Source organism: Anser anser (genome assembly GCF_964211835.1).
Source record: "Anser anser genome assembly, chromosome: 1".
NCBI lineage: Eukaryota > Metazoa > Chordata > Aves > Anseriformes > Anatidae > Anser > Anser anser.
Window position 1 is genome coordinate 36,466,969 of NC_139720.1, and position 19,598 is coordinate 36,486,566.

Consider the following 19,598-nt stretch of genomic DNA (forward strand, 5'->3'; position numbering starts at 1 on the left):
TGCTCTTGCATACACGCCACCTTAATTCAAGTTTAATTAATTAATTTGACCGTAAATTTTGATTTATGTAAAACAGAAGGAAAAAAACCACCTACATTTTCAATATCTTTTCAATGATTTGGTAGGGCTTTGGGGTTTGGATGAGAGGATTGTTTGTTTCATTTGACTTGGATATTCATAGAAGAATTGCAAAACACGAGAGTAGGAAATATCATTTTATGCAACATCTGTAAATACCTATGTCTTTAATTAGTGGTATCCCTGCTCATTTTAGGCATATAAATATAATTGCATATGCTGAGAAATACATCCTGTACCATTTCATATTTTAGCTTCATAACACAATGCTTGCAGAAAACATGCTGAGTTGCATAAGAATACAGTGTTTGCACATAAGAATAGGAGGAAATACCTGTGACTTAAGAGACATTTTTTTATTTTTCTAATTGTGGTGGTGGAACTTCTTCTGTGAGATGACAGGCTTCTCACAGAACATAGGAAAATAAATCTTTCATTTCAGTAATGTGCTTGTAAGCCATCGGGGTTTTTTTGTTTGTTTGTTTTTTTGCCAGGGTTATAAGATTCAGTGAGTTTCAAGATGGAAAGAGCTGGTTTGGTTCGTTCACTTTGCCTTTTAGGTATTTGATTCTTTACTGCCTTGATTCTTAGTAGGGAAAACAAAGTAATTCTGAATTGAAAAAGGAGTGGACTGGCAGTGTCACCTTACTGAGTCATTTATAAATATTATAAATTAATTAATTACATAGATGATTTATATGTTCCAAATTCTGGTGACAGTAGGGATGGTGCCGGATTGGGAAAATTGCTTTTGCTGGGATTTACGAGCTGTATCTCAAGTGCTTTTCTTCACATGGGCCTACTCTGAGAGCTTGCTAGTCAGCTTACATCCGCGCATATTTATAGCAGACTTCAGGTTTTGTGCTGATTTTTCTTGCCTCAGATATTTTAGAGTGCAGTGACTGCCACAGAATGAGTGTCCCTAAAAACCTTGCTGTGCCCCTCAGTGCATTGCTGGGATCCCCAGCCCCAGCTGGAGAGCTGGAGCCCTCCCAGCTCCGCGCAGGAGCCCGCAACTCCCCCACTCTTAGGCGGTACCCTGAGTCTCAGTCCTCCAAATATAGATTGTGGTTTACTCGCCAGGCCTAATTTATTCCCTAGACTGTGTGATTTTGTTCTTTTTGGAGCGAGGGCTCACTGGATTTAGAACAAAACCCATGCAAAAATAAGCCTTCGCTTATAAAAGCAGTAGAATGGTTTGAATGCAGTGTATGCTTACAAAATGCTTAGCCAGCGCTGAATGAGCTCAGATCCTTCGCTGGAGCTTCCCCCCTTGCTGCCTCGTTTCTGTGAGTGCCGACTCTCTGGGGAAGCCCTGGCAGCTCACCCTGCCTTTGTAGCAAAGGTGCTGTTCATCCTGCCTCATAAGTCTGTGATCAGGTCGTGCTGGCTCCTGCAAAGCAAGGTTTGCACCTCGCTGGAGACAGGAAATAAATTCCTTGAGGACAACAGCTTGTCCCACTGTGCTTCAGGAGTACACTTTAATGTTTTTATCTGCGTATCCCTTGTGTTGCTTCCACTTGTGCTCTTCCCACAGCCCTGTTGAGTTTTGTCATTAAGGCATACACTAACTCTTGTGTTAATGCCCAGTTACGGAGCATCAACAACTTGCTTGTGTTTGCAATGTCTAGCAGCTTTCGTTGGATTTATAGTTTTACTTATCACATCTATTTCTGCCAGAGTTTATACCATCCGTGTTTTGAATCATGGCTGATACATAGATGCATTACTCCAGGGGCAGAATATGGGCAGAGTATTACCCTATCATGGCATTGCTAATAAGTGGCGATGGAAATAATCAAATAACACAATGTGGTTTTACTTTGCAAAATATGTGGTTCTTACATCTTCAGAAAAGGAAAAAGCAATCTCTGGGCACCTATTGGCATTTTCTAAAGACCTACCTCTAAGGGCAGACTGCTTCCATCAGCTCCAATGAGCAGGACATCAGTAGCCATTAAAACGAGACACAGAACAGACACTTGAGCACTTGCAGCTGGAGCAGAGCATGACAAAATCCCAGTGAAATGTACGATAATGTCAGTGGTAAGTAGGGAAGAATTTAATGAGGCATGCAGGCAGTTTGAGTCATGCCACTGGTGACTCTGAAATGACAAATATTGAGTGGACAACAATGAAAAAAAGGGGGGGGGTAGCAATACAGGGGCAAAAAGGATGAAGAGGATCATACTTTGTGAGCATTACTGAGCACTGGGGGTAGACCTCAGTGTGATCCTGACCACGGCCGGAGGCAGACAGCGCGTTGTGACTATGTCCGTTGTTTCAGATCTCTGCAGATCTGGGTTGCTTTCTCAGCTTTCCTGCATGGCTCGAACAGGTCTCGGTTTCCTTTAGGTCTCCTTCCACAGCATAAAGCAGGGCTGGTACTTTTCGTTCTCCTGAGGGTAAACTTTGGGAGAGTGTAGTTTCTTATTCTGTATTTAAACAGCATTCAGCACAGTGGGGTTCCATCTCAGCTAGGTTTTCTAGGAGCTTTTATGCTTAAGGAATAGACCAATTTTATCTACCTCAATTATTATGCCATGCATGTCTTCGAAAAAGCAAAGATGACAGGAAACTTCTTTTTTTTTTTGTGCTGTGGAAATAAACTTAATACATTTAGCTTTCTTGCTCATTTAAATATATACTTGATACTGAAGAGCATTAACCTTGAACAGAAATATCCCATCAAATCCTTTGCACTCCAGACCTGCTTTGAAAGAAAAGAGTTTGTAGTCCTTTAGTGTAGCAAGAGTTAAACTATTAAAAGATATTCAGGAATCTCATTTGAAAAAAATAGCAGCAGGATACTGTAGGTATCAGTGTACTCCCATGGAAGGCATTCTGTAGAGGGGGCACTGATAATTCAGGTGAGCTATCAGTTTTTTCCAGTTGACAGACCTAGGCAAGACCTTCTGTCCCATTACAAAACAGTAATCCTCCAGGGGATGCCCTTGACATCAAGCTTCTTGGTTAACATCCTCTAGAAAAGCTTCTTGCTGATCTGCACCAATAAGCCCCATTTCTCCGTGCCTCTCATTTAATAAATGAGCTATCAAGCTGGAGTGTGGCACTGCGTAACAGACGTCCCACATCAACTTCATCGCTTTGCCGTGGTGTATCCTCATCTACCCATTTTCTCAGAGTGAAGCCAGGAGCATAGTGCAGGTCGGATTAATTTATGAAGAAAGCAACCAGCTCTTCCTCCATTGTGTAACAGAAATGAAAACAGCCTTTGTGCTTGATTGCCATTTATTATTTGGCCTGATGGTAAAGAAGGGAAGGGAACCTTTCTCAGGAAAGATGGGGACGAGGAGCACGTTTCCATCCAAACGTACATCCAGCCTGTAACTGCAGGACACTCAGGAAAAACAGCAGCTGGGAGGGACCTACACAAATGAGCCCCTTCCCCTATTAAAATCCGTGTGGTCCACTGCAACAGGAGGATTTGGAACTCCAGTGCTGTTACCTAACACCATGCTTTATTATATCTGAAGCTTTAGAAATGTATTAGGCATTTGCTGTGCAGTATCAGCCCCTACCTGGTGAAAATCACAGTGACGTCTAGAAGCCATTTGAGTCTGTTTCCTTTTCTGGTTTTAATATCTCTAATTTTATTCAGCAGTTGTCCCAGAGGTGTCTGTGGCTATGCCACTTCCTCATTCTTGAGATGGTAACCACAGGAATAGGACTGTCATACAAATCATACAGACAGTGATTTTTTTTTCCAGTTGCTGATGAGCGATGACAGATTTTAACAGTTTAACTTGTATTTATTACGGAGTGAATGTTCAAGCATAAGGGTATTCTGTTCTTTAGCAAGTTTCAAAGAGAGCATACTGTTGGTTGAAAATAGCTGTCGCATTCACATCTCTGATCCTGAATCTCATTTCTTGTTGGCTTTTGTCTAGCAAAAGGAAGGTATGGACAATTGTAGACCAGAGGCAGGACCTAGTTCTGGGTGCTGTTAGTCCTTATAAAATTAAACTTTTGTCTCTACAAGGCTTGAAAGTGAAGAACCTCAAGTGAGGAGCTGATGCCTTGTTCAGCAGCCAGCAGTAGACCTTGCATCGGTTTCACTTATGTAAAACTGGATCTTAGGTGAACAGTGACCTTTGCATTCCCGTATGTTTGCCTTGACTTTAGTTTTCATTGTTTTCTGAACTTAAAACTTCTGATCTAATGAATAATTCATAGCTTTGTTAAAAAAAAAAAGGCACCAAAGCCACACAGACAGGCAAGACCTGTAGCCATCCCTGAAATGAAGAAATTGAAGAATTGAAGACGTTGTGCACTGGGTTTGTACTGACCCGTCAGTGGTGTCTTGTGCAAGCCTTGTGTCGCCGACCCATTTACCTTGGATCTCACATGTGTTTGTGCATACATGAAAGCTGAGAGACTTCTAAGCGTAACTGAATCCCAACACACGGAAACATTTCCTGTTCCTAAAGGTATTTTTTTGAGGAAAGAAAGCATTATTGTTTTATTTAGTCTTGTTTTGTCTATGCCACATTTTATACAAAAAGCATTGAGGCACTTGGATGTCTTGTTGCATCAAACTGACACACGGTCCTGTTAGAAAACCATCTCTGGGTGCAGCCTGAGCACCCCCTCCTTGCACTGGATTTTTGGGCGAGCAGACTTCTGCGTTTTTGGGGAGTTTTTTTGGAGTCACTGGCTTTCTGAAGAGCGAGCATGTGCTTAGCTGTAAGCGCCGGTCATCCTGCAGCTTCTGATATGACTGCTTGTGTTATTTGTGTTGGAAATGTGTGACTCTTCACAGGGCCGTGGCTGTGGAAGACATTTTTATGTTATGCATGAAACTTTTTGTTGTGGTAACTGCCAGGAGGTTTTGGCGACGCTGCTGCTAATGAGCATGAGAAATAAATTATGGTTTAGAAGATGTGCATCGCTTCAGAGTTTAATTTCATGCTTGCTTTTCTGACTTCCTCAGCATATTGGGATTTTACTAGCACAGTTGATACTTTGAGGAGCTGTCTTAAAATCGTGAGCTCCTAAATAGACAAAACTACACGGCTGTTTCCATTCCCGTTTGCTTCTCTTTTCCAGCCAGCTCCCACTTCCCTCTTAAAAGCCTCAGAAGACAATTCGTTTTCTCTCGGTGTTAGAGGAACGTGCTTCTTTGTATTGCTCCGTCCTTCAGATTTCCAACCTGCTTTCCTACGGAAGCAAGCACCGCGAGCCCCTGCTGCCCGTCCACCTGGCTGCCTGCCCTCCTCCCTCCGGCACCTTTTGAACCTGCGGGCAGATTTCAGCCAAGTTGGTCAGAGGGTCAGCAGTCTGCAAGGCAGGATGCTCCTGCCAGTTTTTAAAACGCGCTTAGCTGTCTGGAGGTTTTATTACTCTCCCAGCTGAGGGCTGTGCTGGTTAGCTCATCGTTTGCTAGCCGTCAGAAGTCTCCGAAGGCAGGAGGCAGAGGCAAACAGGTTTCATCACTTCCGCTTTTATTTTTTCCTTTCCTCTGTCCTTGCCTCTACTCTTCCCCGTTTGCTTCCCCTCTCCGAACAATGCCGCTCTCTGGGGAGAGCCTGTTGTTCGTCATCCTGTTATTTTGACCGATCCTCCAGTATTCGCCCCACAGCTGCTTATCTTTTTAACCCCGCTCGCCTAAAAATTGGTAGAGATGCTGTAGGGAGGCCAGCTGGGAGGCACCGAACAAAAGGCATCCGAGCTGAAAGGTCTCTCAGGAAACAGGAGACTTGAGGGGTTTTTGGGGGGGCTGCTACCACCGTAAAGCCTGCTCCTGCCATCCTTTGCTCAAATGAGTAATCCTAGCTGGTGTGCTCAGGCTCTGGGACGTCGGCAGCGTCCGCCCATGTGTGTAAGGAGCTGCTGGAGCGAGTCCTGGTTTTGAGAGCCAGCTGAACTCTTTCTTGCCTTTGAAACAGACGCCAGCAGCAGCAGCTTGCGCGCGCCGAAAGCCCGGTGTACTCCAGTGAGTTAATCGCTCGGGTGCTCGACAAATGCCTAAGTGGTAAACTTTGAGCAGATTACGTGTCACTGACTTGTTTTCCCTGGTTGTTTCTTAAAATGTCAGATATATCACAATGTAATTTTCGAAGACGTGCCTCTGAGCAGAACCACGGAGACTTGCAGGGACACTTGCTGCAGACAGCATATGGCACAACCTATGAATTATGCACAGCCGCCATACGGGGAGTGGAGGCAGCCTAAGGAAATTATTAGGCCCGTTATCGTTGCAGTGACTGTACGTTATTTTCACTTGACTGGAAAAAAGGCAATTTTGCTCTGGATTGGGGCTGTGATTGTTGCTTCCAGGTGCCGTATATTAACAGTCCGTATGAATATTTAATGGTTGCTAGGAAATGTGGCGTTGGGGTTCTGGCTGCCCCGTCGGTTCATTAAAAGCCTGGTTCTCCCCTGTGCTGAGCCCTGGCTTTCCAAGGTAGCTGTTAGAGTCTCTCCGCAAGAGTAGCAGCATAAAAATAGATTTCAATGTTGATAAGCGTATTATTGTAAAACATAAGTTACGCACCAGTAGATACCACGCTCCTGATGCACAGCTTTCAGCTTGTGCTGTTTCCTGCTTTTCTTGCTCTGAAAAATAAATTTTACGTTTTTACATGCAGATTAATCTCACTGTTCCACCAACAGGATCAGCTCACTCTTCAGTGGAAATGCTATTAGCGAAATGCTGATAGTGCAGAGTTTGGACTCTTCTGGGGTGAAAGGCCCAAAGGCTTTTAATTAAAATCCTGGCTCTGATTCTCAGTGTTGTCAGATGTCTTCCATAGTGTTTACTTCCTGGAAAAAGGTCTAAAACTGGCATGTTCCACTGGAGCCCAGCCCACAGCGTTTCCTTGCAACCATATAATTGCTTGTGGGTCACTGGGCGGGCAGGACATTTTTGCTTACTGTACCAGTCAGTGCTGGGTGGCCTTGCGGCTCCCAAAACTTCTGCTGCGGTTAGAGAAGAAACCAGGATGTGACATTTTAAGTTTAGAAGGCTCACATTAGTGCTGCGGAAGTGAAAAGCTTCTGGAACTTCATCAGTGTGAACTGAGTATTGCAAAAGCAAAGAAAAAGATGTCATGGAAAGGAGTAACTTTTTTTTTTTGTCTCAGGGTTTATAGTCCAACCCGCCATCCATGCGGAGCCCCATAGAAGCTTAAGCATTAGCCTGCTGCTCTCAAGCATATCAGCAAAGCACTTGTACAGTCTATTATCTCTCCTTTTCTGTTAGGGTTAGCTGTTTAACTCCTCCCAGCTGACTGATGGTTAAGTAGGTGTTCTCCAGCCTCTTCATTAGATATGTTTCTCCAACACTTTCTCCTAGCTAGCTTTCTAGAAAGTGCTGTGTGATGGTAATTAGGTAAAACAGAATCCTTGCTCCACGTTAGCAGTCTCACTTCTGCCACTGCCACTTTCAGCACACAATATATTAGGTGTGTAAAAGTATGTTGGCTAGAAGATGCTAAAGTCTATCTAGTTTGCACACGCTGCAAGTCCATAAAACTACGATGCTTCTGAGCTGTTGAAAATGTTCTCTGTCTTTCCCTTTCATGAAGATGTCTGTCAGTACACCATATAATAGCCTTGATCATAGAGAATTTACAGATGTTTCACAACGTTTATGGATAAAGCAAAATTATGGAATACCTTCTACCTTTTCTGCAGAGGGAGAAAGGAAAAGTGTCTCAGTCGAATGATGAACAGCAATATTACTTTCAGGAGATCAAATGTATAAGTAAACCTCCTTGTCCTTGTGTCTAGGCTGTAAATGGTAAAAGTTATTTATGTGATTAATTCTCTTTCTGGAAATCCAGGACACCTTCCCTTAAGAGAATTTGGAGTGAACATGACTCTTCTTTTCAAACTGCCAAGATTTAGGGCAGTGCCGCCTTGCTCTGCATAGGTACAGGTTAAGGCAAATATGCCCATAAAGAAGTACAAGACTGATAGATTTGGATGTCACATATGCAGCTGTAAACGTAACGCTAAAAGGTACTGAATTTATTCAGCTTTATGCCTATAAAAATTGAGATCAAAGCCAGATCCTAGTTTTATTGCAAAAGAGTCCAGAATCCTGGATGTTTTCTCATTCATGTCCATCATATCAACATCTGTAGAAAGGATTATCCACACTGCAGCAAGATCGGGCAGTTCTGCTGTGTAGTGTATTGAACAAGATCCTTACACAGTTGGTCAAAATTCAATATAAAAGTTATAAGACTTAAAATCAGAACACGGTACTTTGAAAATGTCTTTTAAAAAGCTCTGACTGAATTAGTCTGTTCCTGTGTTTTGTTTAGCGACGTCCAGATTTTCTAAGAGGAGATGTAGTCCAAGGTCTTTTCAACTATCCTGGCTTCTGTCTGTTGCTCAGATGTTCCCACTGAGCTTTGAGTAGCCTCAGGTTGTGGTTCTCCTGAAAAATAATGGTTTCTAAAATGGGGTTGTGTTTGCATGGCAATATATTGTATTAGATAGCCTGCTAATTGAAAATATACAGATAAGGAAGTGAAAAATGATATAACAACTTCTTGCTATTCAAAAGCGCTTTTTAAATTTTTAGAATTAGAATCTTAGACTTGGAACTAAGATTATACAAAGTAGCTAAAACTTCATTTTGGAGCTTTTGAAGATGAGTAAACTTACAAATTATGAGCAAATCCTACCGCAAATGTAAATCAATTGAAATGTTGCCAGACGATTTACAGCAGCTTTTCATACTCAAGATATTTTTTCATGACTGTAGCTAGTTGTATCATTCCTTTTTTTTAAAAAAAAAGTTTTTAAGCATTATGCCTTCTATAATGGAACCTCTCGCACTCTTCTCAACGGTAACACTTATTTCCTCTTCTTTTCCCAGCTGCTGGGAGTAGATGGAGACAGCTGTAGAGCTCTCCTGCTTTTGAAGTTGGACAATTAACTGCTTGTGACCGCGCAGATGTTTGTTTTGCACGCTGAAGGCAGCACTGCACACAATTTCCTCTCTTCATCCTAGCTACAGATGTCTGCACATTTGAATTCTCGAAAAGAGTTTCTTGACACCTAGAACAAAATGTTTTCCTTAGGAAGCGGGAGGAAGTTATTAGTATGCAAACCCACAACAGAGCTCTCAAATGAGCTATTTGAAAAGTACTAGTATGTGGGTAAATGTGTCGCATACACGCTCTGTACCAGAATTGTCACTCCTCCTGGATTCCCTTTACCGTCGATGACACACTCGTGCCTACCGGTGTGCATGCACGAGGTCAAACCTACAGCTGCAGGAGGTGGGAATCTGCTGCCACCCCTTTCCTGCTGCTTGGCCGTTTCCCAAATTCTGTATTTTCGTGTCCTGCTGCAGGACATCAGACAGGTCCTCCTATCCATATCTGTCTTAGTTCCCCAGCTACCACACAGACATAGCAATAGCTGTCACAATTTATGCAGTGACTTATAATGGGGTGTTAATTGTGTGTTGTTTTAATAAGGGCTGCCTCTGTGAGTTGTAACAGACCAGCACCTGTAACCTGGAAGCTCGCGTTAACTGCAGGAGACTAGAATAGAGCCGTGGTAGGTGAGAGAAGCTGAGGAAGGAGAATTGATTGCCAGCTCTGAGAATGAAACGTACAGGAATCGCTGTAGCTCTCGGGTCCCCTGTGCCTGACTTTGTTAAGGTCAGGAGAAGGAATGAAGATAGCCTGATATGTCAACACCTTTCCTCCCCTATTGCACTGTATGCACAGTGGCGAAAACACTCTCCCCTCTTCAGCGTATGATGGCAGCAGGAGGAGAGAGCCCCTACCATCTCTTTTTGACTCCCTGGCAGTGCAAAGGCAGGCAGAGAAGATGTGTAAGCCTTCTACCGCTCTTTCTACAACCATAAGGTTAAAGTGACAGATCATAGCCTGGATGACTCCTACCAATGGCTTGGGGGCTGACTGAGTTGAAGTTGGTGGCATACCTTTAAAACTGATAATGATAAGGGAAGGCCAGAGCGGCCAGCTGAGCTCTGCAGAGAGTTTTTGGGAAGGTTATCTCCCCGTTAGAGCTTCTCATTCTGTCATAGGTATGGGCTTGCTATTACTATGGTTTTCAGGCTATCATCTTACACCTGGAAAGCATTAGCCCAGGATTCAGTTCCTTGTAGAATTCCCTTGAATGTATTTGTTTGTGGAAGTTATCTGTTGCACTTGATGTGACATTTATAATAGGTATAATTCCTTCCTCCTGAGACAAATCCTCATTCTTCTCTTGTGAATAGCTTTTGCTGTAGCATTTCCTTTCTGATGTACTTTCTTTATAGTTTTAAGTCCCTTTGAACAAGGAGATGTTTGGTTTTGTTTCATATTTAATTGCCATAACCACGCTCTATCCTGACTAGTATGTTTATAAGAGTTTGTAACTTCTTTTGTGTTAGCATTCCGACATCTGGACTCAGAGGTCCTTATTAAGCGCCTCTGATCCATAATAAGCACTTGATATCTTCTTCCATGGTGCTTTTGTGTCAGCAAGCGCCTTGGGACATGAAATATATTGTGTTCTGTCTTCCTAATGCAGAAAATATGGAGTGGGAAGGAGCGGTAGCAAGAAGGGAAGTGCTTCCACAGTTACAAAAGGCATCCCACTGGTGCAGGAGAGGCTGGCTCAAGTCAGCTTGCCGTGGTGCAGAGCGAGAGGGCCTGTTTCTACTCCTTAGAAAAGAGCAGTGTGTGTCCCTGTCTAGTATGTGCGTATTAGCCAGCTGGTGACCTGGCCAAGCTCCTGCTTAGCAAATGCGCCTGTTTCATGCACCAATGCACAGGCTGGTGTTGTATCCAGCCCTCTGCAAAAGAGAGAGTCCTGAGCAGTGCCATAGTTTGGTGTCCTATCTCTGGGACTGACAGTTTTTGAAGAGCCAACTCCTGTCATGGGAGTCCTTTTTCCCTCCCCAGTAAAAATAACCAGACTTACAGGATAAGATATTTCCTTTTCCTCGCGAGTGAATAACATCCTGACACCTCTATGCCTCAGGCTTAATGCACACGCGAAGAAGCAATTACATGAAATATACTGTTTCCTCCCTGTCTTCCTCCTTGATTCAATTTCTCCACGTTCCCGTGTCATCACTGCCCTGATGGATCTGTGCCCAGCATGGGTGTCCAGCCCCCCAGGACAGGTAACCTGCACAGGGGTGATGGAGGAGTGGGTGCTTATTCCCTTTGGGCATCGTGCCTGCCCTGACGTCCCTGCAGGAGGACTGTTCACAGTCCACTGAATGAGGAATTAGGTTCCTGAACATAGATACCGTGATATGTCTTAGAAATCTAACACAGGTGCCTGCTCCTGAGACACAACTTCCTACGGATAGCTGCTCCATACCACTGAAAATCCATTAGTGGAGTGGGCATGTTAAACAACAGTCTGGGCCACAAAACCGAGAGGAAAATCCTCCACCGGAAACGAGGTGAAATATGTGGTTGTGTGTGCTGCAGGCTTTAGGCAACGGCATCATTTATCAGGGAGGAAGCTATATCATCCTTCTTGTTAATGCTTTACACATGCATTCTTACTCAAGTGCTTGACAATACCCATTGTACTTTATGGCTGACAGTAATAGAAATCGCCCCCGTGCTGTAGGATTTGGACTGGAAGACAGTGAGCCCTCAGCAGTAGTGCCATTACTCTTGCCAAGGCATCAGAGCATCATTTTTCAGGAAATGTATCCTTGCAAGTACTTCACCGGGGTGCCTGATGCAGAACTGACAGACAAGACAGCGCCTTTGCCAGGCACTGCAGGGAATAATGGAGCACGCGATCAGGCGACAACATATCACGCAGGGCACGGGGAGCTTTCCTCGCCCCTTCTTTCTCCTAACACACGTGACCGCACATCTGAAGTGAATTTTTGTCCTTGTGCTGCTGCCCCAGCGTGTAGTTGCCTTTCTCACCCCGCTCCTCTTGCGCAGGCCGGGTGCTTGCGGCCCTGCCGGGCCTCCCTGCGGGTCTCTGCCTGCACATTCAGGCCCTGCAGCTCCGTTTGCCAGCACAGAGGCAGATTATGCAGGGACTGGTAGTTTGTAGTCAGCAAGTCTTTTTGGGAAGGGCTCATTTGTGTGACTGGTTCACCTGGAGTATATTCACTGTAATCCCAGCTAGATGCAGAAATGGGGCCACTGGGAAATGCCAGATTATTTTGCCTGGTTTGTCCTAAGCCTTGCTCTTTCAGAAAAGCCGCAGATGTGCTGTGAGGCTTCAGAGCACTTAAAACCTCAAATCTGCACAGGATGGCACTTGAGTGTGTCTCTCGCTGCAGAGGTCAGGCTGTGCTGCTGAAGGCTGGTTTCTCTGGGCTCCTTCCACCAGTGGTGCAAAGAGGAGCAGCTCCGTGAGGCAGCAGATGCGAGCCCACGGAGCCCAGCTGCTGCCCTGAGTCACTGTCTGAAACAGAGAAGCAGCATGGAGGATCAGCTTTCCTAGGCCAAGGTGATAAGGCAGCTCTGCTGTCTACTGACATGGATGGAAAACTAACCTTGCCCTCAGTTCCCTCACCTGATTTTTTTTTTTTTTTTCTGGTTGGACTGTAACCTTGCTCTGAGTGATTGTGTGACCACATGTACCTTATCTCTGGAGGGAAGAGGGGCATGAACAACCAGGGAGAGGAGGGAAGGTGGGACCCCGTGTTTCCTCTGCAGCCCGCAGTCGATCATCAGACAGAGATCAGCTGAAGCTTCAGTCAGTCTGCACTTCAGGTCCCTTGGTCAGTCTGGTCTGCAATAGCCTTCTTAGCCCCCTCATGTTCTTGCCTTCTCCTTCCTCGCACACTGGCAGTGGTGTGGTTGCATCGAGAGCTGATATGAAGGATAGTCTCTGCTGCCTGATTAATTTTTAGCTAGATCAAAGCCCTGAGCACAGCACTTCATGCACATGTACTATTGCAGACCCAGCTTAGCTTGGCTTCGGTTGCACCTCTCTGCAGTGCGCAGAGAAAAAAGTCAGACAGAGATCATCATTTAACAAGTGTAAAGATGGGCTGTGAAGTTTCACCTATCTCATAACACCCAATTTTATAGCATATTGCTAACAATTCTGCTTTTGATAGTACCTGTGGTAGACAGGATGGCTGCTGGGGTTTTGTTCTGCTGGATTATCATTTTCCTCAAAGACTTGCTCAGGCCTTGATTTCAGAGAGCAAAGGTGGACTCGTCTTCCCCTTTCATTGTTTTCTGTGAATGCCAGAACTTAGTTTTGCCTCCCTGCTGTTGTCTTGAGTTCAAATAGATTCTAAGCAATCATATGTGGCCCATGGTGAAGAAAGCATGGCCAAGTACAGTCCTGTCAAACTGAACTTTTCTGCTTTTATTCACAGTGACCACTCCTGCTTCATCGTAAGAGAGTATTCCTTCATTTTAAAATGCTTTTTTTAAAAACAATAATATCATGAAAGCAGAGGATTGCCTTGTTTAGGTTCTTTGTAACAACCCAATTTTATACTGAAATGCCTGTTGCCTTGTTAAACAAACAAAAACAAAACAAACAAAAAACCCCACACCAAACAACCCACTTCTTTCTCTTTTTTCTTTTGTCTTTTTTTAAAAAAAGAGCCTTAAAAATTGCAGATACAAAAAAAGTTATTCAAAAAGGTGAATAAGTTGCAGAACCACTGTGAATTCAGTCACAGAAGAAAGTAAAACAACTTGGCCCTAGATCACATGAGGATTTTATGAAAGCTGAGACTAATATCCCCATTTCCCAGGTGTTGTGTCTGTACTCTGTCTTCACCCCTAGACCGTCAGCTTCTGTCTAGTCTGCATGTGTTGAGGCCTGGGACACATAAAGCGGCATGAAAACCACATTGTTCCTGTATGTGCAGCATTCCTCAAATGGTGGTTTGAGATTTCTGTGTACATGGCTGATGGAAAGGTCACCAGCACGTAACAGACAGGAGTAAGCACAACCGGGTGTTAGTGCATTTGATCAATGCAGCTGCTGTTGTGAGCTGGAAATGGCTTCCGTGACCAGATCTTAATAAAAGATCTCTCGTGTTGAAGAGGGTGTGATACTCTTTTTATGCGAGAAAGGTACAGCTTCATCAGGTGACCTGGCCTTTACTATATTTTTGCTGAAGAAGCACACCCATATTCAGATGTTTATGTCTATGGGCTTTAATAAGGAATGCCCTTAATGTTGCAGAACCTTATTCTGTATTTTTGCTGAAGAGTTTTTGAATTGCCAGATTAAAAATCTTCTCGTGAATTCATCAGGTAGTTTTTTTCTATCCTCTTCCGCTTTTCCAAATGCTTCTCATATAGGCTGCCTGCAACAGAGCAAATGATTCCACTACTCCAAATGCATTCAAATTAAAAACAAAAAACAAAAACAAGGAAAAAAAACATATGGGAATACGGAAGGAACATATGTGTGCTGAGTAGACCATATTGGTAAATAGAGAGGAGCATCCTACAAATCAGTATTTTACATGTCTGTCTAGTGCCTGTGTAGAAAGATAGTGAAAGGATTTATTTTTGCCTACAAGCACTTAAGGTTCTTGCTGTGCCTCTTTCCCTGCATTGAGAACATGGAAGTAAGCTCTTGAGCAATGGAGGTAGGTGTTGGGATGTCCTGCTATAGCAGGGGGAATATAGGGAAAGCATCACAAAACCCCTTTCCAAAAGGAGACCAAAACTGATACCGAGGTAGTTTTCAATTCACTTGCTTGGGAGCACCAAATTAAATTTACGTGTGCACAGAGGAGCCTAAAAGGAGGGCGTAAGTGGGTGTGAATCCAGCCGGCAGCAGAGGCAGATGTATTTGGCATCACACGAGCAGCAGCCGGCCAGCCAGCGTGTCCTCATGCATAGCTAAGAAGTGGACGAGTGCAGGTTTCTAGCAAGGCTGAGCATCTGAGACATGCCACAGTGCTGAGCTGATGACTGTATGTATATATGTTGACTGACAGTGCCAGGAACAAGGACTGCACTTTTTGTTACGAGTCGTATTTTGAGGAACAAATGCTTACAACTGAAGATGCAAAGTGGGAACAGTCAGGGACTTGTAAGAGAGCAGACACATTGGCCAGGTATCCCACCGCCAGGTACAGCCACTGCAAGGTTGCTGCTTCTCCTGGAGTGCTGGTATTTTTATTTCTTGCCTTAAATTGTCTTTGGCAGCAGTTGTTTCATTCTTTTAATTTGGAGACTTAAATTATAAAAATTCTGCCTAAATCATACTGACAAATGACATTTTAAGGAAAAAAGAATCAGAATTTCCCTCCTGGAGGAAGTGGGAATGTTTGAAGCTTTGTTTACACCTTAATTAGAAGCTTTTAATAAATCAAAAGACTGAAACTTTGCAGAGGAGGGAAGTTTTAATTAAAATGATGAGGTGCCTTAGAAATGGCATGTATTTGTTGTCTTTTGTTGAATGGAAATGCTTAAGGGCTTGTCTGATCTGTTGGGTTTGGGGTGTTTTGTGTTTTGGATTTTTTTTAGATGAGCTCTACCTACCCTGTCCGTGCTGCCTCATGGGTAGTGATAGGCTTCGAACGCATCTTTCCTTTTCATTTGCAAACCTGGCCATGCTGCAGAGCTGCTGGGATGATCCCCGTGGAGGTCAGGAGCGTGGACTTGTCCCCAGAGCTGGCAGTGCCTGGGGAGGGCAGCCTCCAGCCGCCAGCCTCCAGGCACCGCAGAGGCTCAGCTGGGTGCAGCTGTCTGACACCGCAGTCCCGGCGGTGGGATGGGGTGAGCAGGGGGGCAATTAGGAGTTTTGCTTTTAAGAGGAAGGATTCACTTTTCAAAATTGTAAATGTCCAACCCTAAAAATGAAATCTGTTACATTTCTGTCAAAATCCATTTTAGATGTCTAGCCTTCACGACGATGCAAGAAACAGCGATTCGAAAGAATTAAACTGTTGCAGATGTGCTGCGCTCTCAAAGGACAAGAGATTTGCCTCCAGTCGTTTCCTCGCGGTGCTCCAGTAAGAGACTACGCTAATTCTGGGTGGCTTTAACACCCACTCTGAGGAGCTCATGCAGCTTGTTTGGCTCGAGTGCGAAGTGCTTGTAGGTCTGCTGGAAAACTTTTTCCTAGCAAGTTGGCTTACGGCCAGCTTTTACTATTTGAGCTACTGGCTTTTCTGATCTGAAATTTGCTTATCTTCAGTATGTGAAGAGGTTGGAAAGGGAGTAAGGCGTAAAGAGAATTTTTAAGAATGGAGTTCCAAAGGGGTTCCCAAAGCAGGCGTATCTGGGCACCGAGCTCGTTGTAGGGCAGCGTGCTTTGAATACAGACATGAGCGATGTTAAAGCACTCACTGTTTCTAAAACCAATTGGACCAGTGACAATGTTCAGCTTTCCAGCTCGGTGGCTGGAACACTTGTTTGGGAAGAGGCAGCTCAGGTTTTCGTTCCCGCAGTAACGAGCGCTTAATAATTTATACAAAAGGAAACGGCTTCAACAGGAGAGGTTGAGAAATCCTGGGTTTCTCAAGGAGTGCTGTACACATGCATGTTTAGAGGTCTCGTTATGGAAAGCATGGGGCCGGTTTTGCAGAGGAGAATGCTGAGCATGGCTGGTGGCACGCGCAGTCATCTCTCACACCACACGGGGCTTTTGCCAGCTCCTGTCTCTTAAGCAATGTTGTAAATCTGGCCTTAGAGGGGAAAGAAATAATCTAGTTGCATCTTCTCCATAAATTTCAGTTATATTTGCAAATAGTTCGAGTGTGACTGACGCAGTCTAGGGGGTGGTTTGTTCTCTGAGCAAATTTGCTGCCATTTGGAGGTGGGGAGAGGACCTTTCTGGTGAGGGAAGCTGGGCCCCTCTGCAGCAGTGTCTGGTTATTATGGTTCTGTCGAGTTTTCTGAGCAGGCTTTCTTCACATGCCAAGCTCATTTGTTTTCTCGTGGGTCGAAACTAGTGCTAATCTGGCATGAAACTGTGTTTTACAGGTAAGGAAAGGATTGTTACCTGGAACAGCACGTCAGAAGGGCTTAACTTGCAGGACTCTCAAATATCATCTGAGCACTTACTGTCTTTGCTTTCCATTATAGAAAAAATATTTTTTTTCCTGCTATCAGTAGTTTGTTCCTTTAAAGTAGATAAAAGCAAATTATTTTCAAAGCCCTTCTCAGCATCTACAGGCTGTCTTAGTCTCATTACTCATAACCTGAAAGTCTGTGTGAAAAGCAAGAAAAAATGTAAAACCTTTTTGATGAGACTACTTTCTCTACAATTTTATGGTTTGAAATTCACTACATCATTTGGACTTCAGACATTTGGACCTTGTTCTTTGTAATACCATTGTATTTAGAAATGACAGTGTGAAAGACTAGGACTATACAGTTTTCAGGCCTGCATGAAGGTGGAACAAAACTTACAGTAATAAATAGTCTTGTACCTTTCTGAACAGTGCTTGTGCCCGTGCTCCCAAACAGGTCATGCTACCTACAAGTGGTGTGTTCACCAACAACCACCACGGCTTCACCACTAGTATCTGATGGGTGTTGTATTACCGTCCCCGGTCACATCCAGGCTTGGCACTTTGCTCAGCCCTGCAGGGGTACATAGTAAGCTGGCAGTAGGAGCTGGGTTATCGATGACTGTCCTGAAAAGGGTGCAGCCAGCAGTGAAAGGGCTGTTGGATGGGTTTTTGGATAGAAAACCTGCAGAGGAGGTCTTTTCAGATATGCCCAGTTTGGATGTGACTAACGTACAGTTTTAGACCGTGTGTTGCGTGTATGGAGTCAACGGGGTTGACTTGTTCTTCATTCAGATGCAGTCTTCACTTGTTCAGGGTTTTTAGGTGGCTGGATTATGACAGCCTGAAATTTGGTGAGGATCCCAAAGTGGTAAAGCGGTAGATTAGTGCTAAGGTGGAAATCTGTATCCACAGGACTGGGCTTCAGTAAACACTCTCTCTGTACTTTAACAGATTAGGTGCAGAAAGGAAACTGTGGTCAAAATGAAGGTTTTGCTCTAACTGGGGAGGTTAAATCCTTTTTAACAGCTTTTTTTTTTTTTTTTTTTTTAATTTCATGCCCTTTAAGGGTTTGTTGATAGATTGTAAATAGAATGGGAATGGAATAATTTGAGGCTAAGGACTGACTTGAAACTGAAGGTCACCTGGGTTTCAGTTTGCCACTATCTGTTGATAAGCTCCAGTAATTCTAAAGCTAGGCACCATACAGCTTTTTTTCTTTTTTTTTGCTTTTTTTTTGCCTTTTTTTTTTTTTTGCAGACAGTACTGTTTTCTCCTCATCTCTCCATCCACTTTTGTTTTTTAAGTATCTTTGATTCGAGCTTCAGTAACTTGATGCACAAGTAGTGATTTGCTTGCCTGTGCTTGCCAAGAACATGCTGACATCTCTCCGCTCCCCGTGCCCTTATCCCCAAAATGCTCTCCAGTCCTTTGGTCACAGGAGGCAGTATCAGGGAGTGAGGTCACTTTTTTGCTAGCAGTGCAGCCACCGCACTCTTGGGTTCATCCAGGCTGAGTGGACGTACGTTGTCCAGACCTCATGACTTTTTGCTCCGTGCTCCTCAGTTTATTCTTTCTCTTTTCCCAATACTAGTGACTGATTCTAGCCCATACTTGTTTCCAAAAAAAAAAAAAAAAGCAGACCTGAGGTAAACATTTGGAAACGTGTCACTGTTGTAAAAACCAGCACCGGGAGTATTTCAAGTATTCCTCTCCTCCGTAGCTGAGGATAAAGGCTCCTTTGGCGAATTGCCAGAAGCCTGTGAGACTCTCTTTGCTTGTTGGCGTATCTGGTTTGTCCTTTTGAGTACCTTTGCTTTTTTACCCAGTTGGTATCCATGTTTACGGCATTTATTCTTCAAAAAAGTTCCCCATTTTTTTTGCCTATGTCTGGAGGATGGGTTTCTACAGGACAGTTTCTGCATTGTAGGTGTCACATCTTTGATTTCTTCACTAACTGCTTTCGGTGAATTACCAAACTACGTTTTCCCCCCCCAGAATAACAAACAACTATTTCTGCAGGTTACCACTTTGCCACCCAACTGCTACTACTGCTGATGTGCTTCTCAGAGCTGGCACTTTATCCGTATGAAAATTCAGCGGCTTGGATTCAATTTCTGTTTAACCAAAGGCAGGGCCTGGAAGAGCCTCCTGCCCTGCCCATTCCAACCCTTCTCCTGTATTTGCTGCAGCAGGGATTTTGCTACCAAAATGTCTGCTTCCAAGTGGAGCCAGGCTAAAAACATAGGCAATAATTGTTTTGTAATGGTGTTTTTTATGACGGGATCCTGAACTAAGTAGCATGTGAAGGATTCATCCCTTGGCTTTTTACGGGAAGTGCCCATGGCGGCACATCTGTTTCCTCCAGCTGCTCTTGGTGCCGTTGCTTCCATAGAGGAGTCATCAGAGCCCTGCTGGAAGCCTTAACCATCCATATGTCTCTTGGAGTGAGACAATTTTCACAACAGATACAGATTAGTGAATTATTGCAGGAAGACAATGCAGATAACGAGTTCTGCAAGTCATCAGCTTTAAATTTTGCTGGTTCTGATATTTCAACTCATAAAAAAATAATAAAAAGTGATTTTTT

At 43.9% G+C, this 19,598-nt stretch overlaps 1 protein-coding gene and 1 long non-coding RNA gene across 3 annotated transcripts in view; one reads left to right on the forward strand and one right to left on the reverse strand.

The window, feature by feature from the left end:
* The window catches only part of LOC310893037, a 49,456-nt gene extending 34,281 nt beyond the window's left edge, over positions 1–15,175 (reverse strand). Inside the window, exon 1 of the long non-coding RNA XR_014578658.1 lies at positions 1–15,175. This exon is cut by the window's left edge and continues 15,735 nt beyond it. This is a non-coding gene — a long non-coding RNA (uncharacterized lncRNA).
* SRGAP1 (SLIT-ROBO Rho GTPase activating protein 1) overlaps positions 1–19,598 on the forward strand; it is a 150,840-nt gene that overhangs the window by 42,413 nt on the left and 88,829 nt on the right. The window lies entirely within an intron of this gene.